Here is a 12,609-nt window from a genome sequence, read left to right as displayed (position 1 = left end):
AGGATTAAAGGATTTAGAACCCAAACTAAAAGAAGCAACAAGCTCTTTCTTTCCTGGTCTTTCACTCTACACTCCATTCATTTTTCGCTCGGTGTTATTCACAGCCTTTCTTTCCATGTTTACTTTCCAAGAGTTTCTCTTCCATGGCCCTCTTCTCCTCCCACCCTGAATTGCTGGCCAGATGGCTTCACTTATCTCCTCGGCTTCAACCTCATATACCTTTGTCTCCTGTATTAGCTAAGGCTGCCATAACAGTATCACAGTCAGGGCAGCTTAATGGCAAGATTTAATTCCTCACAGTTCTGGTGGCTGAGGTCCGAGCCAAGGTGCTGAAAGACTTGGTGTCTTCTTAGGCTTCACTCTCTGGCTTTCAGGAGGCTGCCTTCACCCTGTGTCCTCATATGGCCTTTCCTTTGTCCACACTCTTCTGGTACCTCTTCCTCTTCTTCTTTTTTTTTTTTTTTTGGTACCAGGGATTGAATTTGGGTCCTTGCGCTTGCACAGAAGGCAATGAAACCACTGAGCTAAATCCCAACCCTTCTTATAAGGACACTGGTCCTATAGGATGGGGACTCACCCTAATAACCTTATTTTAACTAATTTAACTTTTAAAGACCACCATTAAAGCAGAGATTGAATGGATACCTACTGTATCTGTCTTCAGAGAAGTATAGCATGAGTCTCCACATCTCTTAATGTGATGATGTTAATAAAGGAACACAGGCCGGGGATTTAGCTCAGTGGTTTCACCGTCTGCTGCGCAAGGGCAAGGACCCGAGTTCGATCCCCAGTACCAAAAAAAATAAAGGAACAGAGGCTCACAGAGATCAAATCAAAGATGATCAAACTAAAGAGCTAGAAAATTTGATAATGTGTCCAGAATGTGCCATAATCTGATTATGCTATGTTTATAGCATAATCAGATATGAGAAAACAGAGTTTTTTTCAATATTAGAGTCATGCTTTCCCTGGAGAAATGCAATGGCAAGCAACAGAGAAGAAAGACAAGCCATATCAAAAATGTTGAGGTCCAGGTTCAAGGTGGTAGGTAAGGACGGAGCTAGACCGACTCAGGAGTACCTTTCCCAGGAGAAAATTGTCACTCAACAAGTAGATGTCCCTTCATAACTTAAAAGGTAATATTTCCAAGGGAATCACAAAGGTTAGAACCCAAGTGATTTGACATTAACAAATCTGTTGTAAGCCCCAACTTCCAAGGTATATGTGAAAGCCATCCAGGAGGCCATCTGAATGCATGTGTCACTTCGAAGGACTGGGAATGGAAGACCTGATCCCAGGTCTAATTGTATACTATCCAGCTGACCTAACATCAGTCATTGTCTTCTCTGAGGCTCAATTTCCTATCTGTGAAATAGGAATAATATTACCTATCCTGACAGCAAGTTGTAAAATTCTATGAGATAATGTGATGTAACTATGAATTTGCCAAGAAATGTAACTGCAATTTCATTCATTTAACTGCAAATTATAAAGCATTCTCCAAATATATTCTATATTTAATATAAATAATATTATATATTTAATATAAATATATTCTCCAAATATAATATTATTTTCATTATAGTTTTCTTTTAGCCCTAGGCAACTAGTGATAGTATATGCTATAAACGCAAGTGATTTCGAAATTAGATGGAACATGAAAGGCTTGGAGGGATGCTGTCTGACAATTCTATTTATTCAGAAAGATACAGACTTTCTAACGTAATGAGAAAGGTAATCTAGGAGATACATTCATATTCCTGAAGATTATAAGGAGATAAGATATATAATATATGAAGAAAGTCCTTACCTCAAAAAGGTAAGTCTGAAGTCTTGAGATTCTTTCCCTATTTCACTATGTATTGGCTCTATTCAAGATGCTTATTAAAAATCCCAAAATATATCAATATAAAGGCATTCAAATGAAATAAAATCTTAGTACTTGCTAGGCAAAGCGGCTTCAAGATGAGGCCTTCAGTCTTGTAAATTGCCACTGTAAATTCCTCTATGTAGGAATTTTGGATTTTCCAAATTTTCATAAAAAATGAATGCTACACAGTGTAGTCCTTGTCATGTCCTACTGAGCTGGGAGGAGGCTGGCATACGTAGAACTGCCTTGGCTTTTCAGGGGACTCCTGGCCTAACTTGGGTGAAATGGAGAGCACCAGCCTCATCTACCCCACCCAACACACCACTTCATCTACCAAAAACTGAATCTGAAAGATATCTCTAAAGACTCTGAAGCCCTAGGCAAGAAACTGAGATATTTGTAAGAATGTTTTGGGATTTTGATCTCTTCCTACACCCTACTAATCACTGTTACTGGGTAAGCAGCAGTACCAGCTTTTTTCAGGTCATTGTTTGCTGCCATCAACATGCTGGACTCACCTGAATGAAGGGAAATACTTGGATCAGTGAGGCATGATTAATATCGTGATATTTTAAAGCAAACTCTTGTATGCCTTACTATTTCTGTCCTTACTGAGAAGTGCACTTGTAATCAGACCAGTAGAGTATATGTAGAGCTCTCTTTCATAATCTTTTTGTAGGAATCAATACAGTGTAGCCAAATTGGTGTCAATAGGTTAGATTCTTTATTTGTCATTATTGAGGCTTTTTATTTCTTCATTGAGAAACTATTGGTTTACATCATGTCATTTGACTTCTGGTTTAAGTGCTTTCAAAGAAGCTGATTTCTAAAAAATGCATCCTTGAGATCCTGGCAGTCTATCAGTTGGAAAGTCTAAGTCAAGGTTATATGGCAGACCAATAGTCCCAATAGAGATAAACATAGGAAATAATACTAAGTATACAAATAGATGCTAGCCAACCAAAGCTAGAAGAGCAAAATGGGCAAGCACAGTTTAATTTAAATTTTTTAAAGTAACCCAATATCTTAGTATTTTTCCCACTTAAAAGAAATGCAGCCAGTATTCAAGAGAAAAATGTGTGCATGTGTGAGAAAGAAAAGAATTTCACTTCTATTTCCGAACCTCATATCCAATCATCCCCAACATCTTTTCATTTGTACAAGGTGTCACAGTCTACAAAGCCTTTTAAAAACATCCTTTATTCATTCAACAAAAATTTATTGAGTTCTTCCTCTCCAGCAAGCACTGTGCTGGACATTGGAAATATAAATATAAAGAGGTAACACTTACCTTCAACAAGGCCATGGAAGCAATGTCTTACCCTGAACAAATTCAAGGAAGGGAAGTCTTTGCAAAGAACAGAATATGTTAACAGTTTTTTTAAACATACAATTTCCCCCTTAGAATTCCAAATCTTAATAATGCCAAAGGAGGAAAAAATGATCCCTAACTTTCCAAAGTTTGAAAAAACCATGTCACTGCTTCTCATTCATTAGACTCCATTGCTAAACATTTGGTAATTTCATACAGTTTAAGGATACACCTCTCCTAAGTCTTCTAAAAGTTTCTAGGGATACCCTAAGACCTATAGATATCTCTGCTTGTCATACCCTTGGACATAAAGGGGGTAAGTATTTTTTCCTCTTAAATAGTATTAGGCTAGCATTAGATTTACAAACAAACCTTTAGTACATTAACTGAAAAAGCAATTAAGGATCACCATGATGTGTCATGCACAGTGATTGGAATTATAAAAGATAAATAATACCATTCCCCGGACCACAAGGGGCCCAAGAAGGGAGAAATACATATAGAAAGCTAAGTAAAACGTAGAACAAATGTTCTATAGGAGTCCTCACCATGCCACCGTTGGTGGGATGAGCATGTCAAACAGCTGTTATACTCTAGGCTCTGATCACTGTATTTAAATTCCTCAAAATTCTACAACAGTTTATGAAAACATGTCCTATGAGCCATTTAGAAAACAAGCCAGCTTGATGTCAATGAGAAAAGACATCACATGGACTTCATCTTTTTATTTTAACAGGAGTGTTGAATTAGGTGAGTAGATGGAATAGAGAATCTTGAAGGATTCTGAGGAGGTCTCCAGATTTCCTGCTGGTCAAGATGAGAAATAATTTGTTTTTCAAATGATACCATACAAGAGGAATTCATAATAATTAAACTGCACTGCCCTAAGTGTACTGGTCAGCCTGGAGAGAAGATTCTAAAAAATATCCTTTCCTTTCGGCCATGCCTTTACCTCTGTGTGGTCCAAATATGTTCACAACAATTTAGACGAAGGTGTAAAAATGGTGCCCTATTGAAACTCCAATAAGTTTTTTTTTTAAATCTCAAAATACAGGTCTGGGGATTTAGCTCAGTGGTTCTGGCATCTGCCTTGCAAGCACAAGGACCCGAGTTTGATCCCCAGTACCAAAAAAAAAAATCTCAAAACACTACAACTGGTACTGTGTCTCCCTATGATGCCTATATTTTTTTAAGTTTCTAGAATGAATGAATAGATGTGAATAGACGGATTACAATAGTTTGAAAGAAGAAATAATTTTTGAAAGATCACATGTAGTGAGATAAATATAAGCTTCTACACTAAAGTCTAAAAGAAAATAGCAAAGTACAAAAGAAAGAGAGAGATTTTACTGGGCAATTTGATTGCATTAGTCATCCGTACCCTAACCCTCCAAAGAACCATAAGGAGAACAACTAACTAATCTTAGATTGTAGCAATCAAAGTTTAAAACTTAGACCAAAAGAGATAGTAGCCTACTTTGCACTATCAGGCTATATCTGGAATGTTTTGTTCCTCTCTGGGTGCTACACGCTGAATAAACTTAAAGAAAAATAGAACAGCTAAACATCATGTCATGTGAGAAATAATTTATTATGTGTGATTATCATCATAATCATAAAAAGACCTTAGTGCCAAGTGCTTTACAGGCATTTTCTCCTTGAGATCTCACAACATTTTGCCTGCGAGGCAAGTACTGTTATTATCCCCATTTCACAAACGAGAAATAAAGTCTGAGAGAGCGAAGGCAACTTGCTCAAATTCAGAGAGGTGAGAAATGAGAGCAAAGGCTTTCCTGGTTCTAGAATCTGTACACTTAGGAAAAGAGGACACATTTTCTGAAGACTGTCATGTGCAAACTAGACCAGGGCATATTCATCCTGGCATTAAGAAAGAATTCCTGAATAGAAGAATAGAAGTTACTGGAAAAATCAACTCATTGTATGAAAAGTGTATATTCATTCTTGTCGTTGTCTCACACAGATTCCTTCCCAGGCTTTTCCACTCCATTTCAAATCAAATTGACTATTTCCTTAAATGAGGGCGATTCTATGAATTCCAAAGAGTTTTCTGTTTTCTGCCTAACAGGGCCTAAAGTCCAGAATGTTAAGGTGGTATCTTTCTGTTGGCCACATTCTTGTCTCTTGTGTATTGCTGTTCCTAACAACTACTGCACAGATCTGAGTAATGCAAGTACTAAGGATGTTTAGCTTTGACTTTACAAAACGTATCTATCAGCTGTAGCTGCCCTGGAAAGGCAGGAATCGCTCTTTCTCTTGGTGCCACCTTGAAGCCAGGATGGGAGATTTACAAGTCACCCTGGGTTTTGAAAAGAGGTGATCCATTTCTAAGTTGCAATCTACTTGAAATAATCTCCCCAATTACATGGAAGTAATTTACTCTATATTTACTTTCTGCTTTAGACTATCAAATATCTCTTCCTCTTACCCCCAGGGGCAGCAGCTGGGATTAAAACTTCCACTACCTGCCTTGCTGGGGCTTTATTATTTAACTGTTTCATGCCTACTTAGGAGTGGGCAGAGTTTCTATTGAATAATAACTCAAGTCCCCACTAGCCCTAAAAATAGATTATTGCTATATTAATCTTATTTCTTTTAGATTCAACTTATTTCAAAAACAGTTTATTGCTTTTAGTACAAATTCTTTCTACAGTACTGAAGCTGACCGATGTTAAATTAAGCAACTGAAAGAAAAATATTTCAGTAACAAGTTGAGCCACACAATGTCAGACAGATGAATGGATGTATTGTCGGCTACAGGTTCAAACAAAATGCATCTGTTGTTAACTGTAGAGACCCTTCATTTGGGTAAGGATCATTTCTACTCTACCAGTGCTTGAGGGCTCCCAGAACATGAAGAAACAGATTTTTTTTTTTGTTTCTAATTCCCCACTGCAGGTGTAACGCTCCAAATCTCAGACCCTCCTCCCATTCAAACACTTACAGAAAATAAAAATTGTCTTTTAAAAATAAATCTTGGGGGCCAGCGGGGTGTAGCTCAGTGGCGCGGCACCTACCTGGCAAGCACGAGGTCCTGAGTTCCAGCCCCGGTGCCAAAAAAAAAAAAAAAAATCTTGGCTTCTCACTCTCTGGAACCATGGGGTGAGCCTGATTTTTTGTCTTCTTTTTAATAGTAGACTATATTTTAGAGCTGTTTTAGAGTTACAAGAAAGTTGAGGAGAAGGTATCAAGGCTTCCCATCTGCCCGACCGACTCCCTGTACAGGAACTCCCCGGCTTCCCCATTACTAACCTCTTGTCCGGACCACGACTTTTTGATGGGACAGCCCAGGCAGCTATTCTTAAATTCTCTGACCTTAAGAGAACAAAGAAATGGACAGAACCATCCGTGGTCCAAATAGAACTCACTCCGTCAGCTTTAGGATCATTTTCCTCCTAAGTACTCTGCCACTGCAGGGACCCAGAGGCAGCCTCCCCAGCAGCAAGCCAGGCAGGGCAGGGGACAGGGAGCAGGAGGCAGAAATGGGTGCTGCCGGGCCGGGGATTTAGCTCAGTAGTTTCGCCGCCTGCTGTGCAGGCGCAAGGACCCAAGTTCGATACCCGGTACCAAAAAAAAAGAAAGAAAGAAATGGGTGCTAGCAGGAGCCTGAGGACAGCAAGTTTCAACAGGGTGCTTTTGAAGTGATTGTTGGCTACATTATCTTATTTAATTGCAGTGGGATAATCCTTACAGGGGTAAACTATTTATTAAAAACAAGACCGTAAAAAAAAAAAAAAAAAAAAAAAAAAAGGCCGTGCAGCAATCCAAAAATCGTGGTGGTACTGTTATCCGCAGGAGTTGTCCCCAAAATGGCTGTCGGGGTCTGCTGGGCTAGGAAGGGCCTCTTTCTGGTGCCTGGCCCTTTTCCTACACCAGCTTTTAATTGCTAATGAATTAAACTTTCAGAGGAGATAAGAATAATGCTGTTTTGTTTGCACACAGACTGCATGACTAGCAAGGATGATATAAATAAAACCATTCCCAGCTTTATCTGCGGGTGGACGAGCAGCGCCTGTGTTCGAGTGAAACTGGACGGCTCCCACCTGAGATTAGGCTGTTACCGTGCACGCCAAGGGTCACACACTGTTAAAACCCTGAGCTAATATGCCCACTTAAGACGTTAGGCCTAATTATGCTATTTGTCAGTAGGGAACCTGTTGCCCAAACCTTAAGCATCCTGATGCACCAGTGCTGGGCTGAGCTCTGTAAATACGCCAAGTGGTCTTTGTAGGATTTGCGCTAACTGTGCTCCATGATGCTTATGAAAATGGGCAAGACCCAGGCCATGTGCATTCTGTACCCCCGGGTGGTCCTGTAACTATCATAACAAATAAATGTGAAGGGACAATGTTTGTGCCTTTATTTGGGGAGCTCACTGTAAAAATCTGCACGCATCTCATAAAACACAGAGTCCTCTATCCATCAAGTTGACCAGGTGACTAGGAAAGCGGCATTTAGGGTCTTATCTTTTTGTTCACGTAGGGAATGGCCTTGTGACCAGAAGAAGTGACTGATGTCCAGAGTTCTGCGTCATGGTTTAGTCTTAGCTTTAGGAGAATCAAGGTCCCTGTGGCTTGTGTTCTTTGTCAGTAAGGAGATGTGGTGTCCTGTGATAAGGACACTAACCATTATTTTAGTTGTATGCCGAATGCAAGAATCCTCTGATAATATAAAACCATTCAGTATCGCTAGAAATGTATGTGTGTGTGTGTGCACATGAGAAGGTCAATTCAACTAGGACAAAAATCTTTATCTGAGACGCACCCACCACCAAGACATTTAAAAAATTAATTTAATTTGATTAATTGGAGATTGAAATCACACACCAAGGCCTTAGAAAATCTCATGGTGATTTCAATCAGGTGGATCATTTCATATCTCAATTGTTTCCTGTGGCTTCCAGGCAGAATCATAAACTCTAGTAGTTTGTGCAGCAACTGTTCACCTCCTGACACATTGGACTCTGACTCCAACAAGTAGAAGCTTGGGTCTCCCCAGCCATCCAAATTCTTTCTGCTAGCCCCCTTTAAAACACTCAAAACCACCCTCAAAGCCCCTCTTAACATTTGACATTCAATATAATCATTTAAACTCATTTAAAAATTCTTCACCTTGCCCAAAAGTAAGTTATTTATTCCCTAAAGCATTATCCTTTTCCCTGTATCCTGTATTTCTTCCTATAAGACTCCCATTCTGACCACACTTCTACCCAAAATCTACTGTTGCTCTCCACTCTGACTTCTAACTTTTCATTGTCCCCAACTGTCACTTTTACTTAAGCATACTCCTATTTGCTCAATTTTCCCAGCTTCTCACCATCCTAATCCATTTTTAAATACTACTTTTGTCCTATTACAAACTCAACCGAGAACTTTTTACTATGGTATCTGGCTCACCATTTTTCTTGCCTCTGCACCAATCAACCATGCATGCATTTCCCAAGCATTTACTGAGCACCAAAAAGGCACTCTGCACTGCTTTAAGCATTTCGAAGAAAAAAATAAATAGATGTAACCCTGTTCTCTAAGAGCATACAAGTGAAGATAGACATGTATGTATCAGCCATTGATGAACTCAGTGTAGTAAAAGCAATAAAGAGGAGCACAGGGGAGCAATCCAGAGCAGAGCAAGGGTACGAATTGGGCTGTCACCTCTTCCTCCCCAGCCAAACATCTCTCCCCTCTGCAGCACAACATCATGGCTTGGCTCAGATCTTCCCCTGTTCCATATATGAAAGGCCCCATTTTATCCAAATCTTGGCTATTTCATAAGATCGTATTTGCTGCAGTTGAGTCATCATCTCCAGACCCCACTTACCTCTACCACTGGGAAATTTTGGAGTTACAGCTCACAGCACCCAACTTAGAATTTTTCTTCACTTGTGTTCCTTTGCCTTCTCAAATAGATTGCAACCTCTAATTTGAGAGGAGATCATTATGTCTCAATACTTCATATCCTTCACAGTGTGCTGCTGGGAACACAATAGGCACTCAATCACAAACATCAATTGAAAAAAAATGGATAATTGATACCTAGGTTTTTTTCTGACCACCTCCCTGTCTTATGTCATCATAACACAACATCTACACATAATAGGCACTTAATAAAAGGAACACTGTGTGAGATACAGGAGAGAACAAAGACTTGGGGATTGAAACTGACTCTTGAGTTTAACTCCTCATTCAATACCCTGGTTGTTTCTTTTGGGCAAGTTGAGCTTTACTGAGCCTAAAGTTCCTTAAATGCAAAATGAGGGCTACTACATGCAAACTTCATTCTTATTTGGGAGATGAGCTGAGAAGTCTGTGTAGGTATAATGCCTAGCACAGTGGTTGGCACATGTTAAGGGACCAAAATATGCTAGGTCCTGCCTCTTCCTCCATCCCCCCTCCTCTATCCATCCCACCTCTTCATGCTGGGCAGAATTTGGCAAAAAGCACCAGAGATATTTAAAACTTCAACACCTTTGTGCTTTTGGTTGCAAAACAGCACTATAAGCTTTTCTCAAATACCCAACATAAAGTCTAGTAAGGACTAGATAGCATTCGTGATGCCCAGCTTATCACAGGGAAGATGTTAGTTTATGTATTATTTGCCCTTATTATGTGGGCATAAAAGTAATAAAAATTTTGTGATAGCTCTCAAAGACCCATGGTACTCTACATTTGAGACTGCTCTCCATTCAGTCTGCTTGCATGTGAGACCCAGGGAAATTGCTGTACATTCTTCTACCCACAGAAAGAGTTAAAAGTTCTACTACAAAAGGACTCCGTGTTCTAACTCTAAATGTCATGGGAACATGGCCTGGAAAAGCTGAGGGCCATTGCATTATACAATTACCTATTTACTGGGGACAGTATATTTAATAACTAATCATCTAATCTAATAATAGTGAAGAATATCAGACTCAAAGGTCAAGTGTTTAAAATTAGGGAGAAAGCAGCCTTAAAAATACATTTCAAAGAGCCTCACAGATCAACAAGTCAGCCTGCAATCCTACCATGCCATCAACAGTGCCGACCTGTTAGGGGGATCAGAAATGTCACTATCTTTCAAACTCGGGATATTTATTATAGCTGCACTATTCACAGGAGCTTTAATTCCATGAGGTTTCTTAGTCAGCAATCAAGATTATTTCAACCTGTACAATGGCATATTAGCTCTATGAAGAAAAAATGATATACTAGGAATGTTTTGATACCCTCCTTTAAAAAATATATTTTCATTTTTAATTAAGACATAATAACTACATATTTATGAGTATACTGTGACATTTCAATACATGTGTAACAATTTGCAATTGCTAGACTAGGGTAATTGGTTGATACACTTTTAATGAGAGCTTTCACCCAAATTGTTACTTTTCCCTTGGGACTTTCTTGCGTTGACAACTTCTATTTGCCTGCATTTGTGGTAAACCCTTCTGGACCTCTTTCTCAGAGATCTAAGTGATCATCATTCCTAGAGATGGCATGGTACAACTTCTTCATTTTTTTAAGCTCCTGAAAAATATCTCATATTGAGGGCCGGGGATTTAGCTCCGCGGTATCGCCTCCTGCTGCGCAAGCCCAAGGTACCCGAGCTCGATTCCCGGTACCAAAAAAAAAAAAATCTCATATTGAAAAGTCACCTTTTGTTTCTCACCTTGGAAAGCCTGGGTGGGCACTCTTTCCCCTTCTTTAACAGAGGAAAACTCTTGTCACATTTCAAATTCCATAGCTGGATCCCTTGAAGAATCACATTTACTGTTGACTCTCCTTGGCATCTGATCATGCACATTTGGCTGGCAAGCACTTCTTCTAGGAAAAATTAAATCATAAAAAGCCTGTGACTGTCAGGATAGATAGGTCATGCTGACGTAACAAGTGAACCCTAAAATGCCAATGAGTTATCAAAACAAAGGGAGATTTATTTATTTTTCCCCATACCATGAGACACAGTGCTCAAATGGCTCCTCAGACACCCAGGCCAAAGCTCCACAAAATTATTCAGAGGCCCAGACTGAACATTACATCATTTGGTCAAACCCCCACAGCAGAAAGAAGACACAAGGATTTTACCAGCACTCGTCTACGCCTAGGACCAGAATGAACATCTTCCCACTTCAGCTTACAGTCCCTTAGCTACAACTTGTCACAGTTCCCCAAAGCACCAGGAAATGTGGTTCTCCCTGTATGCAGAGCCAGGGGAGAACAGAAATGTTTAATACAAACAGACACATCACCACTGTTTACATTAAGATTTTATGCGTCAAGAAGAATGAAGCCAACAGGAAAAGTTGAACATAAAGGAAATCTCTAAAGTTAGATAACTAGGGGATCCAGAGTAACAAAGAGAATAAAAATGCTGACTGTGCTTTTGTCAAGATAAATGAAAATTCCTATTCTGTTCTTAATTCCTTGATTTTTACAAACTGTTGGAAGATGTATGCCTAGGTTTGACATTTTAGGAAATAAAAGAACAGTCAAGGAAAAAGGTTGACAATAATTTTAAAATGTGAGGTCAAGAACAATTAAGGAAAAGAGCAGACTTTTCTATTTCCTCCCAAGTTTTTGTTTTTTTTGTTTTTTGGTTTTGGTACTGGGGATCGAACTCAAGTCCTTGCGAGGCAGGTGACAGAACCACTGAGCTAAATCCCCGGCCCCTCCTCCCAAGTTTTAATCTGTCCCTCCCCATTTATACACATTCTTATGATACAGTTTTCTTTTTTTTTGTTTTCCTGTTGCATGGAGTATTGTTTTCCACCCTTTAACTTTCAGTCTATGAGTTTCTTTTTTATTATTATTATTTTATTTTATTGGTACATTTTAGGTAGACAATATAACTTCATTCTCCATTGGAAATTTGCATCTTTACATAATCTCTCTTGGTTCTTATTTTTCCCCCTTCCCCTGCCCTCTCTTCAACCCCTCCATCCCTCCCTATATAACAAAGACTTTGTTTCCATTTTTTCATTTTCTCATATTAATTCCATTGATATAGTTTTCATTCCTCAAGGAGGCAACATCACCCCAGCCCTACAGCAGGGGACACAACTCTGCTATTTTTCATTGCTTGTCTAAAGGGAGGAAGCCACCCACCCTCTTTGGAGCATGATGCCCTGTGGAAAATAATTGTGAACGTTTAGCATCTTTTAGCCAAAAAAAGTGCTGGCCAGAATGGTGCGATAAGATTCCTCTATCTTGGAAGAACCTGACTTACAATTCAGCCATTCTCTGCCACTTACATAAGAGCAAAGCCATGTCAAAAAAAGAAGCCACAGTGAGACTGAATGCTCATCATTGCAAGAGTGGCTGCAGGCCCTCCAGTTGGACTTTTCATTAAGCAAGAAAATAAACAATAATCTAAGATAAACTGAGAACTACTTTGTTCCAGGCAAGATACTAAGCACAGTACATGTATTACAGTT

The 12,609-nt window shown here is 39.3% G+C and overlaps 1 long non-coding RNA gene across 1 annotated transcript; it reads right to left on the bottom strand.

Moving 5' to 3' along the window:
• Positions 1 to 443: 443 nt before the first annotated feature.
• LOC147827636 (uncharacterized) lies at positions 444 to 12,089 on the bottom strand. The gene is made up of 2 exons (XR_015451963.1): positions 10,845 to 12,089; positions 444 to 9,168 (listed from the first exon to the last, which is right to left on the bottom strand). It is a non-coding gene; the product is annotated as an uncharacterized LOC147827636 (long non-coding RNA).
• Positions 12,090 to 12,609: the final 520 nt, after the last annotated feature.

Source organism: Heterocephalus glaber, unplaced genomic scaffold (genome assembly GCF_053883595.1).
Source record: "Heterocephalus glaber isolate CG9 unplaced genomic scaffold, H.glaber_assembly_v1.0 deba00001442, whole genome shotgun sequence".
NCBI classification, from domain to species: Eukaryota; Metazoa; Chordata; class Mammalia; order Rodentia; family Bathyergidae; genus Heterocephalus; species Heterocephalus glaber.
Note: the sequence above shows the minus strand (reverse complement) of the source record. Positions and strands in the feature narration are given on the sequence as shown.